Source organism: Aythya ferina (assembly GCF_964211825.1).
Source record: "Aythya ferina genome assembly, chromosome: 12".
Classification (NCBI taxonomy): domain Eukaryota; kingdom Metazoa; phylum Chordata; class Aves; order Anseriformes; family Anatidae; genus Aythya; species Aythya ferina.
Window position 1 is genome coordinate 5,973,411 of NC_140308.1, and position 24,321 is coordinate 5,997,731.

The 24,321-nt window shown below is 44.2% G+C and overlaps 1 protein-coding gene and 1 long non-coding RNA gene across 2 annotated transcripts in view; both read left to right on the forward strand.

Moving 5' to 3' along the window:
• MAF (MAF bZIP transcription factor) overlaps positions 1 to 24,321 on the forward strand; it is a 180,294-nt gene that overhangs the window by 79,483 nt on the left and 76,490 nt on the right. The window lies entirely within an intron of this gene.
• Positions 7,501 to 19,876, forward strand: LOC311443302. The gene is made up of 3 exons (XR_014697204.1): positions 7,501 to 7,603; positions 17,495 to 17,560; positions 18,431 to 19,876. It is a non-coding gene; the product is annotated as an uncharacterized lncRNA (long non-coding RNA).

Consider the following 24,321-nt stretch of genomic DNA (forward strand, 5'->3'; position numbering starts at 1 on the left):
GTTTTTAATATATATTTAAAAGAAAGATTTGGCACAAGAGAAGGTAGAAATGAAGGGAGAGTGTAAGAAACCACACATCTTTGTTCTTCCCTATGCTCTACATACATCCCACTACATGGTGATTAGGGCTGGTTAAAAACTTCTTTGTGCTATTTGCATCTTTGACAGAGCATTCTTAACTCTCTTGCTGTGTTTTTGGTCTTTCTGACAAAAGGAAACACTCCCAAGTACATAAAACCTTAAGATTTAAAAACAGTTCTTATTTTTGCTTTTTTTTTTTTTGTCTTTTTTTTTTTTTTTTTTTTTTAAGTTCTTCAGCAGAATTGTGTTGAGTCGGAAAGAAGATTCTTCAAGAAAAGAAACTAATTAACATTTTATTGTTATAATTATTCCCATCATATTCCCTCTGCTACACAAGTCCTCTCCTTCCTCATTTATTACAGTGATGTAGCTATACAGCAGGGCTTGTGTACAAGAAAAAGACAAAGCTGAAGGCTTAATTCAGCATTGCTAGTGTAATGAAAGGAACAAAGGATGGTGCAGCTATGCCCTGATCCTGCAAATACTTCTGCACATGGATAACTTCACTGCCAGGAGTACTTCTGCTCGCAGTAATGGTGTGCTAAAGCATCAGCAGACTTTAAGTCATAGGGCTCGATTTAAGCTCTGCTGGAGCCAGTGCACAGACTCTGCCACATTTCAGCAGGGACTTTGCCAGTGCTTACTTAGGGAAGCATTTTAGAGCTGCTGAGTTTACTTGCAACCTAATCCTAAGCACGCATAGGCTTTTCCAGGCTGGGAGCACGCACTCCTGCTACTCGATGTGACAGTGATTGATGACTTGATTCATTGGGGTTCTGTAAAATTACCTCTCACGGGTACTGCCAGGTGGATCATTACAGTGCAGCTTGGTATTGCTGGCAGCGGGGCAGGCGGGCAGCCGGGATGGGATGCCTGGCAGGGGTGCCCAGGGGTGCTGCCCGTGCCACCATGGAGACATCTGCCTCCCCGTTTTGTCCTGGTCTTCTCCAGATTCAACGTCTCTGGTGAAGGAAACTTCCAGGGATGGCACTGCCATGCCAGATAGGCATTTTTTCGACCCTGCAGGGAAGATCTTTACTCTTCAATTAGTCCCTTAATTGAGCTATTTTCAGGGGAACACTCAAGGGAGCAGAACACCTATTTCTTTGCAGTTTAACTACCACCAAATCTAAACACTTAGTTTATCCCTTAAATAGGAGTAAATATATAGTGCCGCCACAAACTTTGTCACAGTCTATTCCCTAATATTTTCCTGACACAGTAATGGCAGTAAGATCAAGCTGTGGTATCAAGTATATTCAATTATAATTGAGTTTTGTTCCCATGATAAAAAAATAAATGTATTTTTAGTCAAAACAGCATGCGTTTCCTTTAACTACTTCTACAGCCAGGGGCTAGGTGGGTTTTCAGGCCAGATGCTGAGCTCTCCAGTCCTTTCTGGTTGCAGTATTGCTTCAAGATCCTGCCCCATAGCAGACTAAGCTTAACCTGAGCTTTGCCCTTTAGGCCAGGCCTTTATTTCAGTTCCAGCAAGTTTTTTCAAGCCCCAGATTTGTATATCTACGTGGACCCTGTTGTTTTTTGTTTGTTTGTTTGCTTGTTTTTGTTTTTTTGATTCTTCAGTAAACCAGACTAACCCTGTATCAGAAGTCATCCCAAAGACAAATTTCCTTTCCAGCCATGAGACTTCAACTGGCACGGGCAGCCATCTGCCAGGGCCTTCTAATGAAAGCTGCTGCAATGTCCAGCCCCTCGGCAGGGTGACTGGACACGAGTAATAAACGTGTGAGGCTGGGGTTTGGCCTGATTTTCATCTCCTGACTCCTGGTTCAAATAAAGGTGCTGTCACATGATATGAGTATCCCATGAGACTTATGTATTATTACATCCAACTTGAAAATTAACTCTGATGTGAGTTGCACAGAACACCAATGAAAGCAACCATTAATTGTTAATATAAACTATTAATGAAACACTAGCATGAAGGTCAAAGTGCATGACTGAAACCTCCCAGCAAATGAAAGGATTATTTTGCCTCTAAGTGAGCATAATTATTATCTGAATTTCATTGGCTTTCTGATCAAACCACTTCCCTCTGCACTGACCTGTTCCACCACTGTGGTAAATCTGTTCCCCAGAACTGGTATTTGCTTTTCATCGTCCACCTTGGCGCAGCAAGGTTTTTATTAGCATCCTGGCTGCCTGCAAGGAGCAAAGAGCCAGCACCCTTTCACCTTTATTCCTGTGGGAGTTTTTTCCCCCTTCCACTGTCCATTACTCACAATAAATTTGCATCGACCTGGCTCCCTGTAAATTGTGCTGTCTCCTGCTGGTACATCTTTACCCATCCCAGGTCTTTGGCATGGTGGACACACCTGAGAGCATGCTGCCCAGAGGGAGAGCAGGCCCCTTCCCACCTCGTATGGATCAAAATAACACGGAGATTGTGAGTTAGGGGGATGCTTTGCAATGACTCAGTCAAGCAGTTTTCCTTTCCTCCAAGGTGCAGCACTTCAGTAATTTTACAGGCAGACTTGGACTGCTCAGACACTTCCTGCTCAATACTTTTATTTGTTTATTTTTTAACAGATAAGTAAGCCTTTCCCTAGAAAACACCATCTTTCTTTTTTTCCCATAAGAAACAGACGTTTCAGTAAATGAAGAAGCCTGGATCCGGGGGCAGAAGTGTTCCGGTTGGTTTTGTTTTCTGACAAACCCTAAAAAAATGTTCTAGGTGCACAAGAAGCCAAATTTGTCAACATTCATTGCTTTGAGGACACTTCAGAAGTGCTGATCTGACCAGGATTGCTGACAAATAACAATTCTGTTGTATTCCTGGACACAAAAGCCCACGGTTACAGCCCGTGCCTGGCCTGCAGGTTTTCTTGGACGTGCAGAATAGCTGCCGGGACTTTGCCTTCACCCTGCCTGCCTGCTCCATGCCCTGCTGCAGAGGGATTCATTGGCACAAGGCGAGCACTTGGCTCAGTGACCACCCCATATGGCCAGCCTAGGGCACAGGGGACACTGCGAGCAGTGGTGAGGCCATGCTGGGACATGCTGGTGAGCTACCCTGCAACCCTGCTGAGCAGGCTAGGGTGGGAGCTGCCAGGCTTGAGAGTTCCGAGTTATAGCAGTGCAAACCCATGCCTGGAACTGAACTCATTTTAGACTTTTGTGAGTTTTATGAGACAGAAAAAAGTGCTTGAAATTGATCAGTCCCAACAGTAAGGGGCTGGAGCTGCTTTTGGCTAAAGCCACAGGAGCCCCCTTGGTGGGCAGGGCTGCCCTGGCAGGTGGTTGTACGAACTTTAAACTCTTATTCAGTACAAGTCCCAGTGCCTGAAGTTTACTGAGGTGTCAGTGGTTAGGTTGGTAAGGGTTTCAGCTGAGCCTGCTGCCCTAATTAATAAGTGATAATATCCTGATGGGCTGCTCAGAGTCTTACACATGTTTCTGTTTGCAGGTTGTCTGTAGAGTTGTCTGATTTTCCAGGGAGAGCATGACACATCTGCATGGATCTTTCTCGGTTTGGTTTATTTTATTTTTTATTTTTTCCTTCGTTTTATATTTTTTAGTTTTTGTTTTTGCAAAGTGAGATGACAACCCTTGGGTTGCCTTTACCAGGGGAAAACACTGTGCAGTTTCTGTTAGCATGGCCATGTGTAAGATGCTACTTTGAAGAGAAGGTCCTCATATGTTAAGGTATGCCAGCCTGTGACAAGCTGAAATCTCAGCTGAAGAGCCCTGTCAGATCTGTTCTCTCATCCATGCCCTCCCTCCATTCAGACACTGACCTTCCCCATCAGATAAGCAGCACAGATCTCGGCCCTGCGTTCCCTCTGCAGTCTCAGCTCATTAAAAATTCATTGCCTAAAGTGAATCTATTCTGTTGCTGCTGAAGTGTTATTTACCTCGGCCCGGATTTCCTCAGGTTCTGACAATTAAAGGGGGTCCAAGGAGAGGGCTGAGTCATGGGATTAAGGCTTGGGCAATAACTCTCTTGGAGCAAGAGACGATCATGTAAAGCCATAATTTCCCAGCTGCGTTTTGGTTCCCCTTCAGTGCTTCATTAAAGGTGGTGACTCAACAGAAAGGATGGAGGCACAGGTTAACAAGAATCCCTCCTTTTGTGGGATTAGAGCCTTGCATAGCGAGGCTCTTTCAAAGGCAGGAGATGTTGTCAAGCATCATTAGGAAGCCGTTTTAAACAAGAGTCATAAAGCACCCTTTGCGGTCAAACGAATTTATTAGAGAGGAGAGTGAGTGGAGGCAAGCGCTGTAGGAGAGAAAGAAATGAACAATTTGCATGGCATTGATAACAAAGCAGTTCTCCAGATTCAGAGTGCTACCATTAGAACAGCTTAAAAGGATTTTGCAAAAATCCCAGGGTGCTCTTCATTCTGGGTGAAAGCAGCGAGTTCGTGGACGGCGTGGGGTAGACAATGGGCACCTCTCGAAACCAGGGTTTCTGGGCAGGTTAACTGGTTCCCAGCCTCATGGTAATTCCTTCCAACAAGTGGGAAGAAATCAGCCTCTCGTCGCGCCCCAGTGATCCTGAAAGCCCCTGCAAACCCACCTCAGACTGCTGTTCACAAAAGCCTCAGTAGCTGGGGAAGCAATCTGGGGCCTTGCTCTGAGCTGTGTTCTCATAGGCAGAGCCAGGGTGAAACCATAACGCGACTTTCTTCTGGAACATAAAGTATCTCTAGTATCTCCAGCAATATCTCCAATAACTTCTGGAAATGTTCTGTAACAAATCACAGTTTGAAGGGCTATAGCAGAGACTTCAGACATCTGATCTTTGATATATGGTCCAGTTTTGGAAAGAAAATGAAACTCAAACTTCTTGGGTTTGATAGGGAGACAAGAGAGGGAAAGAGGGGAACGAACGAGGAGCAGATGAATAAAAGCTACTTGTTTGGAAGTCGGTAAGCAGCTTTATTATGCAGTTAGCATGATGGACTATGTACTGTGTTTGTTTATTGAACCAGCAGCATAAACGTAAATGAACCAGTAGCTCAAATCTAAACCAGCTGTGGTGAAGGTAGAGGAATGCCAGATACTAATCATCCAGACAGCACTGGTCCTGGCTGTGGGGACTTTTCCCCTGACATCCTTTAGAAATATGCAGAAAAATTCCACTTTGTGTGTTCACTCAGGCCACACAAACCCTTGGTCCAGCAGCCTGATGTAAGCCCATCCAAAGAGCCTCGTGGCTCCTGCAGGCATGTATGCCTTGCTGCACGGATGAAGGACAGTGGGATGCACAGAGCAGGAGCTTGAATGGACTGTTATTTTTGGAGTGGTTTCCTCCACTCTTTTTGAAGGGTTCTTGCTGGGACATGTTCAGAAAGGAGCAATGCTTTCATTGCAGGGAGCTTGCAGGAGAGATGAACCATGGACAAAGGCGTGGGTATTTATGCTGTCTCTTTAGAGATTAAAGAATAACAGTTCACCACACTGAAAAAGTGAAAAACACAAAAACACTGGCTACAAGTACATCTCCTGGCTAGTATAAGAAGGCTTTTTTTTTTTTTTTTTTTTTTTTTAATTTGGTGTTCAATTATTCATACATGCTAGCTGGTTTGCAGATGAAGCTGCAGCCCTTCCCTCCTCTTGATGCACACTGGAAGCATGCAGCATGGGGTGGGGGAGCCAGCAGAGCCTGGCCAGCATGCTGTGCTGGGATGCTCTCCTCTGGATGGGACAGTGGAAGTGACACATCCACTTCCATGAGCACCAATTCCCTTGTGGGTTCCCACTCTGTGGTGCGTGTTATCCTGCTGCAGCCCCGCTGCTCCTCCTCCAGTCTCCCCAGGGCTTTTTCCCCCTCCACTCCCCACAGCTCCATGCATGGGATTCCCGGGCAGCTGCTCACAGACACCAAGGGCACCCTTTTCTCTGCAGAGGGGAAAAGTGCACGGTTTTTGCACACACAGCCCTGCCAGAGCAAGGGAGGAGACCTGAAGCATTGTCTGGATATAATTTAGGCACTATAAACACAGGCAGCAAGGGGTCACGCTTTCTATTCTCATTTTACCCCCTGCAATGTCTCTGCTAACTGGTGCATACAACTTGAACTCTTGTAAAAATTAGCAGAGAGCACAGTCCCGGTGACAGAAAGCTCAACTTCTCCAACAGCAGGCTCTAAATTCACTGTGTGCACTGAATCCACTTAAACTTTAAAGAGACAGTCTGCTTCCTTACTCTTTCCGCTGCTTAGCTTGGAAATGGCTGCAGTACTAATTAAAAGCAAATTGCTTAATCTGGTTGCGTCAGGAAGGGAGTCTCTGTTCGGAGAGGCTGCCTCCTGTGCGGGGCCTGGCACGCGGGACCCCTGTGGTGGCGTGGAGCCACTCCATCCATTACCTGGAGCGATCCTATCCAGGGCAGCAGCCGTATCGCTGCCCAGCCCTTGCCAGCAGGTATCAGAGCAGTGATAATGATATTTGTGTTGGGTCGCTGTATAATAACATGCATTTCCTTGGTGAGGGAGCCGTCTAACATAAGGGCCATGTCAGCAATGTGCATGAGCATTACTGAAGGACCCCAACATAGCGTTCACCCTCTGCAGAGAGGCTGTGGTGGAGCTGAGCACAGGCAGGGTTGCGGCTCAAACCCCAAAGCATAACTAAAATCCATGCCACAGGATTCAGCCTAAAAGGCCCCAGCTCCCCCAGGGCAGAAAGGAACAAACTCCTTGCTCCTTCAGCCATCGGGACCCTTCTAGCTGAAGCTCTTTTCCTCGAGTGGAGAAGCTGTACTTAATTATTTTTTCTGATGATCCTATCAGCCTGCACTAATTATTTCATATGACCTCAGCATAATGCACTTTTTTTTTTTTTTTTCCTTTTCCCCCAAGTTTACATTTGCACGCAAGGATGTGTAACAACACGGAGAATTGATTTCTTCCCCTGTATTATCTTTGGATAACATGCATACCATCTTTGCTTGCTAACAAAGAAATAGGAAACCTCTCTTCTTTTGCTTCAGGATACCCATATGACACCCTGTTCCTGTATTTACTCTAAAGCAGCTGGACATTGATAGCAAATTAACTGAAAGCCATAGAAGAAGTCCATACCCATTTTCCTCCCCACCATGGGTAAGGAGAATGAGTACAATGTACCTTTTTTTAGCAAGGTTTTTGTTGAGTTATATAATATGTTAATGCTTCTAAATCGAAGTCAGCAGAGGTAAGGCCACATTTTTCCTGTAGCCACCCAGAAAAGAATGGTGAATAGAGAAAATTCAAGTTGCTGCAGATCAGAGCATGCCTTGCTGATAGCCTGGTTTTAGGAGAAGTCCAACAAAAATTGATAATGCTTTGGATCAAAAAGCAAGTGTTACAGGGAAGCAGGGAACCAGTGTGAGTGGATGGGGTGGGATAGGGTGGATGGATGCTGCCTCTCCCTTATCAGCTCCAGCTGTGGGTGCTGTTTGCTGATGACCAGGGTGGCTCTTGTTGAGCTGCAGCATGTGGGAGCTCCCTCTACTTTCAGGATGTGTATTTTGGGGCTGATGAAAGAAGGATTATCCTGGCATAAGGTCCCTTTAGGTAGGTGCATTCATGCTTACTGTTGCTGTTGTTATATAGGCCTGGGTTTTGCAGATACGGCCTCTCCTGTGTCTGGGTGTTAAAGCTGGTATGTAATGTGCTCTATGTTTCTGTCTTCTCAGCCTGAAGGCTTAGGAGACCTTTGTGGTTCCCTGCTGGCAACTAGGAGAACAGTGCTTCTGGCTTATGCTGTTGTATGAGGTCTCTAGCTCCCCTCCATGGGAAATGGGGAGCACTCAGCACCCATTAGGGTTGATGGGAGAAAACTTACAGGGACCCTCTGGAGGTCTAGGCTCAGCAGCTTCCCAGCCCAGCTGATCCAGAACGGATGGATATTGTTGGCTGTTTATCGATTGCAAATCAGATTTCCAAGGTAAGAGGCTGGGGCAGTCTCACGGGCTGATGGTTGGAGGTGCTTGGAACTTGTTTACTTGCCACTTTAGAGGAAGGCTCCAAGTGCAAACCAGAAGGTGACTTCCCCACAGTTCCTCTATTTAACTCCCAGTCTGGCATGACAAACCAGGCTGGATCTAGCACAGCAAGAAAGGCCGGGGAAGCATGCCTGGAGTGGGCGTCCTGAGGAAGGTCTTTGGGGCTTAGTTCCTGTGCCTTGTCTGCAGAGGGACTGCTGGGTAAGAGAGGTGAGTGGCTGCTTCTTTTGCTGTATGAGGCTAGAGACAACTGAACTGCTCTGTACACTGCTAGGCTTTGTAAAATAGCCATACTGCTTGTGGTAGGGGGTGTCTGGAGCTCTGGAGGCATAGGCAGCACTTGGGCTGGGCTGGATCCTGTGTCAGCTTTGTGCAGCAGCAATGCCTTTTGCATCAGTGCTGTTTTAATTTCCACTGGTATAAATTCAGGCCTCAAGCAGCTTATTGCTTTGGTGTGTTTTTCTCATTCTCCATGCAAAATGAATTTTTTTCCAGGACTCTTGCGATTGTAAGCAGGAGTACACGAGTCTGGCCTCCAGCTGTTTTACACAATGCCCATGGTACAATGCTGAACATCCTGGGTGCTGCTTTCTGCACCTCTTGGCAGCAGAAATAATAATTTTAATGGATAGGAGGCTATAAAATGATAAATATTTCTTCATTTATTTGAGCGCAGCAGCATCCTAATGAAGCTTAACAGTGTTAGAAAGCATAAAACCTGGTTAAAATCAGGTATTTTGGCAATTCCAATACTCCTGCTTAATAAACCCGAAGCCTTTTCTGTTTAAATGTCTGTCCAGGAAGACTGAAGTCAAATAGTGTTATTAACACTGTAAAAGGGAGGGGGGAAACTCTTTTAGGGAGTTTATATAAACTCTTTTTCTAATCACTCCCTAGTTATTACACTGTGTATTATTTATGCTTCCCTCTTATAATTCTTTATTACATTCCCCTTTTTATATCTGCACTCCCACTTTGGGGGTCATTGTGTATATATATCACACAGCATCCCGTGAACATTTCTAAATGTGTTGACTCCTACAGTTATAATTTTTGTCATTGCAAGAGAATCTACAGCAGAGATAATGATTTTTCTTATTTTTTCTGCACTTAATGTCTTTTAAATGGTAACTTGGTGACAGTATCTGCTTCAAACTTTCCAGAGCTCTGCCATAAAGTAAAGACAGTCTATTATTGCTATAGATTTTATGTTCACTCAGTTTGCTCTGAAAGGCTGTGTGGACATGTATGCACAATGTGTGATTATGAGAAATTCTCTCCTCTGTCTGTTGGGCCCCAAACTGTTGTCTGTTAGTAATACGTCGTGGAAAGAGCGCAAAGCATTGCCTCGTGCATGAATGATTCTGTAGTGTTTGGGGTGATCTTTGTGTATGTTTTTTTTTTTTTTTTAACATGCGAAAAGAGAAGGTGGTGGAGTACATGTTTTTCATTTCCTGATAATTGTAGTAGGTAGTTACCAGGGCGAATGAAGTGAGCCACACTTCAAATGCTCATTTTCTGTTCAGATACAATCTTTCATAGTATTAAGAATGGAGCATTGCTGTATTAAACACTAACATTGTAGATGACAAAAGTACAGTCCTCAGGGCTGATAAGGAATGGGGTATTTGTGTCCTGCATGATACAGTGAGTGTCAGAGAAGAAAATAGATGCTTATTAGCAGGAGTTACTGTCCTGTATTGCAAGGACATGGAATAAGTTAGCCTGATGGGGGGCACTACTTGAAACTGTGCTGTAATAGGCTATACCTAGGTGCTTCTCTGAGTTTCTCTTCTGTTTCTGACTACTTTTCATTGACAGCTCTCTGATTCCCAGATCCAGGAGGAGGCAGAAGCTGAGGTGCTATATGTGGCTGTGGAAATCATAACTTCTCAAATACTGGTGTAAGGAGAACTAGAAAAATCACCTGGAAGTTGCCTCATTTTGCAAGGCCCAGAAATGGCGATGCTGTGAGAATTAACACCTGCATTTCAGCATCTAGCACTTCTGGCTTTTTTAATCAGAAAACAAGAGATTGTGGTTGGGTTAGCAGTGATGGTCTCTGCCTTATACCCCCACAGTCACCCCTCTGTTCCCTTCTGCCCCCTGCCTTACAAAAACCTGCATATTTTCTGCAAAATAAGTTAGTCATCCAAGAGCTCCAATCCATATCTAAACTATGCAGCTGGGTGATCAATTTTATGGATTTCTTTCAAGTGCCTCTGTCAAAATGATCATTAAGTGCCAGATTGTTCTCCACACCTGCAGGTACCTTGCTGCACTGGTACCATTCTCTTGGTATCTCCACAGGTCTCCATAATTTTATTCTTTTTGATAATGTAATCTGCCTTTTTGTGAAGGAAAAGAGCAAATCTGTTTGAATTGTAGAGAATTGACTATATTTCAAGTGAGCTGATTTGCTTGCATACAAGGGAAGTGCATTTAACATGATCTTTTAAAATAAATAGCTGTTCAGGCATGTAAGTTGGGACAGACTGTCAGCTGTATGAGCAACTGCCTTCTCTAGTGGCACTTGTGGAAGGATCTATCCTGGGGATGATATTGCAAAATTATGGCTGAATTGGACAACCGATTTCAGTGCTGCATTAGGAAGGATGAGTGGGCAATGATGCTTCCAGCTTCACCAGTGCAGCATTTTCTGTGGAGTTTGTGGGCATGAGGTTTATTTTTACTTTACACGAGTCTGATAATTACTGCTGTTATTGCAGCTTGTGTTAGTCAGCTAAAGCCACCTGTCCTGTGGATGTGGACAGCATGAGTTGCTATTGATGGCTGGAGTTCAGAAAGCAGTCAAGGGGCTAAAAAGGAACCTTTCCCTCCCTGCAAGGCAAAATCCTGCCAATAGCAAAGGAAACGTGTGTGGTGGAAAATGCCAGCAGGGTGGGAGATGACGAGCACAGAGAGGCTGAGCACTGTGGATATGAGACACAGCAATTGATGGAGGTGGTTATTTTCTCCCCCACGATGCCCTGCTAATGCTGGCGAGGCCTCGTCTTTCGGTAGCAGCCAAGCTACCTGTCAGAGCAAGCCCTGGCCGTGGCTGGACCAAGGCTCTTGGCAGCTTTTCACTTCCTCTTGTTCATTGTTTTCACTAAATCTCCTTACCCGTGCTGGTCCTGATGTAAGTGAAAGGTGAAGGTTTGTGACACTGAAAGCCAGAGCCGTGTCTAAGCAAAGTGTGGCGATAAGCCACTTCCTTCCCCTAAAATGCACAGGGGCTGGGGCAGGGCTAGGCTTGGGGCCCGGCTGGGGAACACTGCCCACACCTGGAGCCATCCCAGCAGCGTGCAGATGCCACCAGGCTCTTGGGCTTCTTGTTCACCCTGAAGCTCCTGCGCTGCCTGGAGAAGGGACTCCAACATTGAACTTCATAAATGCAGATCGTACACTTCTCATTCGCATATCATAAAAAAGGTGGGGCAGCTAATCTTAATCCTGTAATTTGTTTCTTCTCTCCCCACGCCTCATTTGTCTCAGGAAATGAATAGGAGCAGAAAGGGTCCCTGCGTGCCATGCCCGTCCCCTGCTGCTGCGCGGAGTGCCTGTGCAGGAGACCTCCTTGTTTGACGCCTTCCTATTGTGCTGGGAACGGCCCTCTGTGTGTTTGCTCAGGATATAAGAATATGAAAAATTGCTGCTCGTAGATCATCTCCATAAATCTTGCAGACAATAAGTCATAAAACCTTGTGTCCTTACATATGGCAGTAGCCCAGGGACAGCTTTACCAGATGTGAGCAACCGCCCCTGGAAAAAAAAAAAAGTAAAAAAATAAAAATAAAAATAAAAATTGTTTCAGTTGGAAAACTTCTCGCACCGTTCCCGGTGCCTGGAGCAGAGGCTGTGGCTGGGGAAGGCACCATCCCTCCCAGCCTCTGTCATGCTGCCTCCGTGCCTGGCCAGAGCTGCGCTTTCGGAGGCAGCTTGAGAGAGGTAACCGGGTTATGGTCTGGAAGCTGTCTGCTGTCAATAAGTGAGGCCTGGTTAGCTTTTCCCTCCTCTGGTTTGCATATCTATCAAGTAAAATTAAAGGAGACGTAGGAAGGAGCCTTATTGTCTAATAGCCGTGCCAAGCTGTTACTTCTCTCGGCTCATGAATATAACCAAAGTGCTTCACAAACTGGAAGCGAAGCCTGCAAAAATGCTGCATACCACAGGGTGGGGGGGAAGGTGGGCTGAGAGAAATACTTCTCTGAGCTGGATACAGGTGTGAGTACTGCTTGGTTCGAGCTTCATTTATGTTCAGATGGTTAATGTAAAGAACTACGTCCATATATCCCGTCCTGCATATAGTGATTCCCTCTTGTCCCCGTCCTTACACCAGTTGTGTTATACAAACTCTTTCTCTCCATTACTCATGCCGCTGAGTTTCTGTGCAATATTTAGGGAGGTTATCTGAAAGCAGTCCTGCTCTCCAGGTAGCTGACACCCATTGGTATCAATTGGCTTTAGCACTGGCCTGCAGTTTCTTTTTAAAACACCGGGCTGAGCAGTGCTTTGTAGCCTGGCTGCTGCCCTGCCTTGCTGCTGATCCTTGGTGTCTGCTGCAGGAATGAAGCCAATAATCCCAAACTTGGTGTGTAGATGCCTTAACTCCTTTTATAAAATATGGTCATTCCGGACTCTGTATATATACATATATTTTAATCCAGGTACTTATATGCTCTTTTTCTGCTGCAACTTCTGGCTCTCATCCTCCTGTATTACTTGTTTTGCTGCTAATTTACCTGGGAATGCCAACTTGGTGACTTTGGTTGTCTCTTGTGGCTCAGGATTGCAAATAAACCAAACCTGAGCAGATGGATCAGAGTTCTGGTAGTGTACAAGCTTCTCATTTTCCACTTCCTCCAGTAATTTTATTTCCCCTGTGTACAGACAACAAATTGGAGATTGGTGTTAGAGGCACAAATTAAAAATACATCAGCCAATGTAAGAATGACACCCTGACATTCATCAAATGCAATCTATTATCACTCAAGTATTATTTGTTGCTAGGTTAATTGGGTTGTATTTAAATTAATGGGACAGGTAAATAAACCATTTTTTTTCTCACTTTTTTGGTTTAAAAAGAAAAAAACTCTTGTCGGATTTTTAAGGATCTTATGCATTTATTTTGTCAGGGGGTCGTCTGTTTCAGTGCTAAAGCTTCTCAGGTGATTTCTCAACACATGCAGAAGTGTTGCTAATGGGCTTTACTCCCGTTTGAGTAAGATGTAAAGGATGCATTAAAAATAGCTTCTAGCCTGGATGAGCCAGGTTTTGGCAGGGGGTGAGGATGGGGGAGGAGGGAAGCATTCACATTCAGGTGTGGTGTTTAAGCATTGACTAGCAAAAAAAAAAAAAAGCATCCAGCTTTAGATACTTTACTATGTCAAAGTCATTACAGATTTTCTTCCTTGAGGTGAGGTTATATCCTTTATAGCAACATTTGGTAGTTGCTTTAAATTATTAAAGGTATTTCATAGGATTGTAGCTCTTTGAGCATAGTTTGCAAAGAGGGTCCCTGCCTGTATTCTTAAGGTAGGTTAATGATGACTTTCCTGGTGCAATGTGTCCAGGACACTGAGGTTAATAAAACCCGTAGCTCTTCTTCACGACTATCATGGGATATTTAATGTTCAGGAGTGTGCAAGACCTCAGCTTAATGTTCCATATGAAGAATAGTGCTGCCAAGCACTCATCATCCCTAGTGCCAGTGCAGGGAAGAGTTCAGTACCTCTGCATATGTCCGTCCACCCTGCTGCTGGAGGGACTAGGGGATGGGAACGGTCACCAGGCCTCTTGGCCACTGGTCCTGACCTCTGCTGATGCCTGTGCTGAGGAGCGTTGTGCTCGAGAGGCAAGTCCATGTGCAGTGTGGCTGATGATTCACTCCAGGCTGGCCTGATGAAAGCGTTCATTTGATACGATCTCTTTATTTTCCTCTTTCCTCCTCGCCTGCCGCCCCCATCCAAGAAGGGGAAGGAATGTTTTCTAGGGGGGAATAATGAAAGACTCGTGTGGGAGAGCAGGGTCTGCCCTGGTGAAAACTCTCTGAAACAAAGACAGAAAGGAGGTGGGTGTATGGGGAGTTCATTTCTCCCTTCCTTTCCCCTCTTTCCCCAAAGAGCTTGAGACTGTAAAATAGTCCAGCATTGTTCTGGGACTTAGTGGGCTTTTCTAGCTGTGAACATTGCAGAAAATACCACAGCAATGACAGTACAGTGCTGTCTGTATTCTCTCTGTGCGCTGGCTGGACAGGGATTTTTCATTTCATGCATCATTTACAGCCTTCTGCATTGATCTACAAAGTCAGTGCGTATTGCTAACACAAAGGAAAAGAAGAAAGGGAAGAGAGAGGCCTGAATGACAAAGTTCAGATCTGAAATCATGCCTCAGCTACAACTTCCCCAATGCATTGGCTGTGCCTTATGGCCTTTCTCCTGCTATAAGAAGGACAGTTTAAATCATAAAGATCGGTTAGCGGTTTGAGCAAAGTTCTCAAGTCCCCTCAGCTTCAGAAAAAAATCAAATCTGGTTTGTCCTGTAATGTGGAAAGGTCCCCCAGCCCTGGGCTGGGGTTTTCCACTACAGGGCTGTCAATGGACATATCCGTCTACTGGGAAATGGTTGCATTTGGCAACTTTGACACCTGTTTTTCCCATAATCTAAGACATTGGGGTATTTCAGAGCACCATCAGGTGTTTTTGCTAATTCAGCTAGCTCCTGACCCTTCTCAGTAGATGGCTCCATAAGCAGGTATCCGGCACTTCTACACTCAGGCAACATGCTCTTTCCAAAGCAGAATGTGTGCACCCTATTACAGCAAGGAAGAGAGACACAAACGGAGGGTGAAAGTAGGAGCGAGAGCACAAAGCCAGGCAAAATGCTTAGGGGTGTTAAGCTGGAGTGACCATGCAAGGGGAAAGGATGACTAAGAATTCCTTGTTTTGTTTTGCTTACAGGGATGCCTGGTATTCTTTAAAATGAGATACAGGTACTTATTAAAAAAAAAAAAAAAAAAATTGGTGGCAGGGAGAATCTGTTTTGCTTATCCCTTCTGTGGGCTTTTATAGGAGAAGAAGCCCAAGCTCCTGGAGAAATATTGTCTTTCTTTCCACCCTTATTTTCCAGATATATATCATACCAACGTTTGCCAAATTACTTTGTCTGCCAGCAGAGACTTTTCCTAATTCATTTTTTAAAGATGAAAAGCTAGCATTTAGTGATTTCTTTTTTCTTTAAAAAAAAAAAAAAAAAAAAGTCCTGTCTAGGCATGCTTGTTACACATGCAATTTTGGTTTATCACTGTAACAAGCACCCTAATCTCCTCCATCTGCTTTAATGAACTACTAGTATAATCTTGTCATTTCAGTTCGCTGTACCTTGCCGTTCAGTGAAGTCTCATTTCCCGTGCCAATCGCCGAAGGCCATTAGTCAGCAACAAAGCCGGTTCACCAAAAACAACCCCAGTTGAGAACAGTGAGGTACAAAGTTTGTCTGGAGCTGTTCTTCCAGCAGCTGGGCCGGTTCATCAGCTTGTCCAGCCCGGCCACAGTGCCTGCACTGCCAGGTGCTGTGGGCCCAGCAGGGGCTGAGCCACCACTAAGGACCAAAACGTCCCCCGGGATGCAGGTGGCTCCCTCAGCCCCCAGCACAACGCCTCCACCTGGGCTGCGTTTTTTCTGTTTTCCCCTGGGACCTGTAGGCAAGTGCCAGCTGTAAGGCATCCAAACCTCTGTGAAATGGCTGTCCCCACCTACACCGCTCCCCTTCCCCAGCGGCAGGTATTGGGCAATGCTTGCTCTGTGGGTTATATATAGAAACATGAAGGTGCATTAGAACCTGGCTTGAATGTTCTCTGAAGTCAAACCCCAAAGTCTGTATGAGGAAGCTATGTGGGGTATAGGAGGAAATAAATGACTGATCCAGAAAATCCTCTTGGCCTATGTGGTGGCACACCAGTGCCTGCTGTGTGGGCCCAAAGTTATCATGAGGGTGGAAGGATGCTGGAAGTTGACTTTAGAACAGCTTGGAGACAGAAAGGTACATTGGTGCTCTATGTGAGGTGGTATCTCTGGTCCTGAGTTTTGCTCTTGGCATATGCAATGTCTTTGCAGGCAGTGGGGGCTGCCTGCAGTGTTCCCCTGTCCACACAGTTAGTGACATGCTACCACCTAGGAGAGCACTGAGCTCTGTGTGAGGGAGGTCGTGTGCTCGAGTGATCTTTTGGCTGTCCTCACTGGAGAAATAACAGTGTATTCATTGATTGCTGCAGAGTCATCTCAGAAATGGCCATCAGCCTTCTGGTTCAACAGAGATGATGCTACAAGTGTTATGTCCTGCCATATTTTGATAACAAACTGTATTTCCTTCTAATCAGGATATATTTGACATCATTGGGTGTTCTATACTGTTCTTTGAATATCAGAAATATCCCATGTACGTACTTCAAATTGGCTCTTAACTTTTGAGCTAAATGGCTGAAACCAGGTTCTCAGGTCTTCAGCTCAATCTTTAATCTCTTTGTTTAGGGTGTCTATGAAAGGTAACTTGTGCCAGATGTAATTGGTGTTTAATGTTGTGGTCATAAGAGCGAATGAGAACAATCCCATAGTCCTTATTGCCTCCCCAGATTGCTATTGGTTACAATCACTTCAGAGCCAATATCAGGTTATGTCAATCATTACTGCAAGAAATAGGCCCTTGACACAGAGGAATCCCATTCAATAGCCTTCTATATCATGATTGATTTCAAGACTTAGTATAAAAATGTATCAGAAGGTTCAGAAGATCCACCAGACCTTATATATTCTGCTTTAACTTCTTCCAATCTGATGAAGATAAACATTCTGGTGGTCACCTCTTCCTTCGTGTGCCTTTAGTGTTTCCACTTGTGGTACAACTGTAATTACCTCTTCCATTTGCCACTACTTTGAATACAGTCTCACTCTGGGTGAATGAGTATTCAACCGAACATTACAAGGTTTAGTAGATCTGGAATCTCAAATTAAGCTGCCTCAGAATCATTACCCTGGGGACCTTTTCAGCCTGGAAATTTTCTTGTCTGCTTTGCCGAGTGATGCAAGGCCAGAAGTGATTTAGGGGGCTGTCTCACTCTCAAGCCTAATCTCATCAGTGAAAGTCATCTTTTTAAAATACCTGGGTAGTGAGGAGCCTAAAAGTCTCCTTGAAAGGGTTACAAGATGGAGATGAAAGGATTTATGACCTGGGAGACCAGAGCAGCAGTCAGAATGGGGCTACTGGGAGCCATGGCTGGCTTCAGATCTGTGCAGGGTATGTAGTTCTTCAGAGTTTTTTTCTTTTTTAATCAAGTGTCTTACTAATAATGATATTAACAATAATTAATTATAAAACTTGATAATTAAGATTTGCGATCATTCCTCTGAGCAGCTGTTAGCTTCTTGCAACCCACTAAGATTTCCCATTTCTTCTTGCTCAGCATCTCTGGCTCCTATTGGATTACTCAGCTGTTTATGTACGCTGGGTGAGATGGGAATGCTTACAGGTATGTTGAGCCAGTGTTTGCCTCTCTAGATATCAAAATTAATAGTTAAAAGCACTGCTCTTTAGATATATTGCTCTTTTTTTTTTTTTTCTACTGGTGTTTCCACCTCAATTAGTGACATAGACATGTCACCATGAAAAACTAGTAAGAAAGCATGGTTATCTTCTGTAATCTAATAAGCCATCAGTGTGCAAAAAAGGAGGTCAGCCAAATGCGGCTCCTTTCAGTTTAAAAGTCTGAAAATGACTCACTCCTTATTTAGTCTTATAATGAGCTCCCGCCCACTTAGGGCAAGCTTCTAATTTCAGTTGCTCTGGAGTAAATCCACTGAACTGGATGAAGCTCCTGTCAATTGACATAGCTGGATCCGGCCTCAGGTGCTTGCTGGTGATCATGGCTGGGCAGAGCCTCCTGCCCCAGGAGAGGAGGCTGTTTTCAGTGCAGGCTGAATGGGACTGTGAGCTCAGGCATGCATCTCCGCTCCTCAGAGCTGGATATGAAGATTCTGAGAAACTCAGTTATGTCAGAGTAGTGGCGTTATTGTGTCCCCCATATGTTCTGCTACCAGTAAGTTTAGTTCTTGACATGTAGTTTTTTTCCTCTCAAGTCCTACATTCCTCATAGTAAAGTACCAATCACTTTCATGAGTGAGCATGGGCACTGCAGTTTCTCAAAGATTTCCATTTCAATGTCACTTAGAGACATGTCAGTTGTTAGACAGAAAGATATTGGTAAAGTAATTCAGACCGTTCTAACCTTGCTTTCCTGCTAAGAGAAATAAAGCTTAACAAGTATTTTTCAGACTTTGTTTTATGACAACCCCTTCTGTTCCTCTGTCTTATTTCCCGAACTCCCCCCCCCCCACCATAGCTCTTCTGCGAAGGAAACCAAGGGTGTGAGTTAAGTGTGTGACGGAGAAGTAACACAAAGGAAGGTGGCCACCCAAACTACTTCTTACATGATTGTAGAGGGCTGCTAAGGCTTGGTGGCAATGGTCATCTGGGCCCCTTGAGAAAACCTTGTCCAGAATGAAGTTCTTGAAGGGCAATGGAAATAGCTGAAATCTTGAGGCTGTCTGGGTTAATAAAGGTGCTTCCTGACATACGAGAAAATTTTCACGTTAAGGTCATTCCCTTGGATTAAGGGACAAAATCTACCCTCGAGGCAATAATAATGTCTGTAGTGAGAGGGTTTTTTTTGCTGCTGGGAGGAGATCAGGAGTTGTGGTCCTTCATATGAGTGCAGACGTGTCTAGGGAAAACAGCCACAGCAGGCCAGAGCAGCAAAACCCCAGTGGACGAAGACAGACTTCATCTTGTGCATCTGAAGCTGTGGCAGCAAGGATCGCCTGGGGAAAGCACTGCTCTCTGAACCAGATCTTGTCCAAAATGCTCAAGTTAAGCAATCCTATGCTTGGAGAGAGCAAAACAAGGAAAAAAAATCTTTTTCAGAATTGCAGACAGTCAGGATGTCAGTTTTATATCCACAGGATGACACCTTAAGAAGCATGACGTCAGCATGTGGGTTTCAGTGGTGACTCAAAAGGAAGCCTGACACCTACTCAGGCAGCACGGCGTTTCCTGGGCTCCTGGCCCACCGCTGGCCATGCCTACCCTGGCTAATGTGCCAACACACGACGCACAAAGGCAGAGCTGCAGGACGTGCCCCAGTCTCAAATGTCATATTTAACGCTAACTTTTTACTTCATGGAAAAGCACGGTGGAGGCTGTTTACTTTGATATGTCTGAGACAGCCTTGCTCCTGATGTCTCTATAAATGTCTAGGATGAAGACTGCTCAGGCACTTACAAGCTTAGGCTGTCAAAACCTGCTGTGATTTATTATGATTTAATATAATTCCTAGAAATTACTCTCAATACACGTGTTGTGTAATTGTTTCACAAGAGGGCTGTTTCTAATCACCTGGCAGAAGCAAGGTTCAGGCTAACAGCGGCAAGTTTGACTAAGCAGGACAATTCAAACCATCTACAGCAAGATGCAGCCTTTCCATTTCATTCTGCAGCTTTTCATGGTGACTTTCCTGTTCGTTCTTTTTTCTGGTCTGTAAAATGTATTGGAGACACGCTTTAAATGCAGGGCCAAGCTTGTTGGTAAGACTTTTTGTTGCTTGTCTGGTTCCCAGCAGCCTGGGTCTGTCTCAGAGCACGTAATGAGGGACACCAGGCCCTGTGCAAAGCTGTGCTGGGAAATGCTTGCTCAGCAGCCCCAAGGCTCACGGCTTCAGCACCCTGCATTTCACATAGAGTGAGACACCTCGATGCTTTGTGGAACCTAAGCCCCTGGGCTCGCTCGGTGTCTCTGGCATTTAGTCAGTGGAAGACTTCCAAAATAGCTACGACTTTCAGGGTTCAGCTTCTTGTTTGGTACAGTGGGAGAAGACATTCTTTTATAGCATTGATGGAGACTTTCAGAGGATGTTACTCACTGACAAATTTCAGTTTCAAACATGAGCTGCATTCACAAGTGTTCATTTCATTCACCTTTTTTGTTCTTTTCCTCTCCCTTCCTGTGAGACCCAGATCAGGACAGTTTTTTGAGGGGGAAATACAATGCTGGCTATGCGAAGTACTGTGTATAGCACCAAGTCCTTTAGTTTGATGTTTTACCATAGTTTCACTTGAGATATCTTTGTACTACACACACATATCGTGGAATAGCACTTCAAAGCTACAAAGCAGCCCATTACCACTGCAGATGTGACCAAAGGTCTCTCAAATACCATGTTCTCCACTCTATTCATATGGCACTGAATGCTAAAATACTCTTATAATAGCTGTTTTTTCTTTTCCTCCAAAAGCAACCCCCAATAAATTAACTTCAACAAGGTTGCCTCAGTACAAATACCTCTATGACTTTACGTGTAACCTGTTGTTACTGCAGAGAACACAGCACACGTACAAAGATAAAGCAGTAGAATGGTTACCTCAGCGTTTTGGGAAAGGCTTAAGACTGCTCTGCCACTGGGGTTCATTGCAAGGGCCTGAGCTGAGATACTTGAATTCTTTCTTAACTGGTTATAACTAAATACAGGCCAGGGTGGAAACTCCCACAGTCTGTTTTGAGCCTTTCACCACTAGAAAGGAAACCCTGCTCTGAGGTGTGCCTTATCAGTAATTGCTGATGAGTTTTTGCCCTTCCAGTGCTCACCCCCAATCCTACTGAGGAGTCTTTCTCTGCACTTATTTAGTTCTCGTCCCCTTTGCTTGGTGTGAGCGCTGTTCAAACAAAACTGGAAGCCCTGGCTGGTTTCCTGGAGGCTTTGTTGAAGTGCTGCTGTCACGCTGCCAGCTGCAACCTGTCCCCAGGGCTGCAGCCTGCTGCCAGCGCCTTGTGGTATGGTGCTGGGGCTAGAAACACCAGTACACATTTTTAAAAATTAAAAAATAAAATAAATTTAAACTTTCCACATTGTTGGTCTTTTGGCAAATAGCAGTCTCAAATGTCATGCCTGCACTCCCAACCTAATTGTTAATTGGTCAATCGACCTCTAGCTGGCTGGCATATTGCTAGGATCATCTGAAAGCCTTTTGGCACCGCTTGCAAGGCTCAGGTTAGTTGCTTACACTTGGTACAATCTGGTTACAAACTGTCATTGCTCTGAATCATCAGGGCCAGCGCCAAGCTTGCTGGTGGCAGCAGGAAGGGCTCCCTTTGAGCTCCTGAGCCTCGGGTGGTGCCCTGAGCACACTGCACTAGCACAAACAATGGTAAGGGGCTGTGCTAGCCAGGAGGGTCCAGGTTCAGGCTGCCATCGGCGTGCAGACACTCATCGGTGACGGAAGGCGCTCGCTCTGATCTTGAACAGTGCTGAGAGCCTTTTATCAGATTTTAATACAAAATGAGGGCAATTAATTTCTACGCCCTTATCTTATCTTGCTGATCTTACAAGCCGTTTCAAAGTTTGGTTTCTCGTTTCCCGTTCCTGAACACGGACTGCAACACAGTTATAGTTCAGAAATCTATAATTCAAACTTCAAGACCGACCGCGCTTCCCGTGCAGGTCTTTTCATAATTGGTTTTCAGACTGGTCTGTTCTGTGATGTAATTGTTAGCAGCTGTAAAAAGATAACTCACATTTTTAAAAGCCTAATGCTTGCTCTGTGCAGATAAAAACTGTGACAAATTATGTTCCAAAAAATCATAAAAGTAGAGAGACATGTTAATAACCAAAGGTGAAGTTTCACTTGGAGGTCAGCAGGAGCTATTAAAGTGGTCAGTAATTCCAGGGTTTGCCAGTAGTGATTTGACCATATCACTTATCTACACTGGTCCATGCTTAAGCATCTCCCTCAGTGCAAAAATAATCCACTGAGAGTAATACAGGAGGTCAGAGGTAACTATGGAGAAAAAGCAATATTGTCAAAATAAACCAGGCTTTCAAGAGCAGACATTCAAATTCCCAGTCCATTGAAATGTTTTGAGTTTGACAATTTTACCACACTGCTTGGACACGTTATTTAAAATATTGCTTTTCATTATGTTCAGATTAAAAAAAAAAAAAAAAAAAAAAAAAAAGATCAAGCAGATCATGTTAAAAAGGGTATAAGCTAAGGAATGGCATTTCAAGTTGTCATGTGAACATCTGGTGATAAAAGGCAATTCTTAGTTCCAGAATTTCAGAGACACTAAAATGGGGCCAAATAATAAACGTGGATACAATGCAAATTTCACAAAGCAGGAGCTGGAATTGCCAAGCATTGCTACTGTCAGCAGGGGAGGGAATCCCTTCCTCCCTCCTTCCGTATCAACATGCTTGCTGGGTGGCAAAAAAAAACAAAGCAGTGTCCAGATGTGCTTCTGTTAGAACTGAAATCCACCTCTAAGTGATAGGTAAATTCATGATCTCACTGATTTTTGCATGAGGGTTTCTGCCAGCGTCAAAAGCAGCAGAAGAATCTGTGCCGGTGTAAAATGCTGAAAGAGCATCACTGCGAATGATGTGTTTAGCTCCCTGGTCACTGGTATCCTGCAAGATTAGGTTGTTGCTCAAAGGCATGGACCTAAGATGTGGGGAAATACTCTGGGAGAGGCTGTATTTCTTCTCCTCTGGCTGCCTGAGCTGCTCAGGCTGCAAGCAGTGGGGTGTGGGTGGGCTCGCACTGTGTTCTTACAGCACCCAGGGTAACAAAGTTGGCATCTCCTGACCATTACTGTTTTTTTTATACTCATAATTAAAATCTCAATTAAGTTATCTAAAAATGACCTCTTCAACTGTGCAGTTAGTTAGATAATTTTGAGCAAGCTTGTCCCATCAACATTTGGACATGAAATAGTCATTGTGCAAGGTATGTTATCTGTCTGTAGCAGAATATTTTGATAAATGTTATATATATATATATTTCAGCTTTTTGTTCAAAAGAAACTACCTGTGGTTACGTGATGCCTTGATAAGTCTTAAAGAGCAAGTGTTCACAAGTATTCATACAATGTGTATTTCTTTTTCTAAAAGCCTGGGATGTGTTTGATAAATATGGATTATAGCAGGATAATTTACATGTTCAAAATGTTCTCTCATTTACATGTGAGACTGCAATTCCTCCCTGCTGCAGGCGTTTTTCTTACGTATTCAATGTACTTATTAAAAAAAAAAGAAATCACAAAAGTTTACAAAGCTTAATTTATAGCCCAAGAAGAAAACACGTAGTGAGGCATGTAATGAGAATATCCTGTTTATTTCTGAGCCATTTCAAATGCTCTCATTTTTTAATACTTGAGGCAATTCAATAAAGTTATTGATTCACACCTGCTCTGTTACGTTGCTTTTGCAATGAGATCCAGCAGAAGTGAAACCACGCATCTGCATACACCTGAAACTTGCAGCAATTTGAAGTTGGACCTGTCTAGCGTTGCAACAGGTGTTACCCAGGTGCTAGCAGACATTTAGCTATGTGGGTATAATGAATACCACCGTCATATACAACATATGCATGTTGTAGGCTGTGCCCTATGCATGGTGCATGGCAGGTATAAATATACACAAAAAATTTCCTGGGCTACCAAGTATAACTTTGCTATGTTTTGAGCTATGTAATGAGCTTTTATTATTATGATTATGATTATGATTATGATTATGATTATTATTATTGTGATTGGGGGACAGGGATAAGAATGTTGTATGTAGTACAGTAGAAAGGGAAGAGGTGTTTTGTTTTGTTTTGTTTTTATCCAGCAGCTCTTTACTCAAGGGATACATTTGTCTTTGTGGAGAAGATGCAAGAAAGAGATCCTCTTCCCATTAGGAAAGTGAAAAATGAGATCCGTGTTGTAAACCTGGTGAGACCAGCCCATGGGCCATATCTGTTGTAATGAAGAAGGAGAAAGGAAGCCCCTGTTTTGCAAAATACAAATGATGGGCTCCAAACTGAACCTTAGGACTAGCACCTGACTGTTCAAATTATTATTCTTCAGCTGATATTTAAGCTCTCCAAACTGCACCCTGAATGTGAAAAAGAGAACCTGCAGCCTCACCAGAACAGGCTTTCTCTTTTAGAGATTTCTGGGCCAAAGTGAGCAGCCCCTTGACACTGTTTTGCCTCTTAGATTGCAATCCAGCCAAAAATCAAACTACGAGAGGCCCTTCCATCTCCTCAGAAGGGTTTGAATCTGCTTGAGACCTCAGGAGGGAAGAATTTAGGGAAATGTTTCCTCCTAAAGGGGTTCAACAGCCACTCACCTGAACTTACAGTCAAAGCAAATATACTTTAAAAAAAAAATAAACATGAGAATAACAAGTTCAGCTAG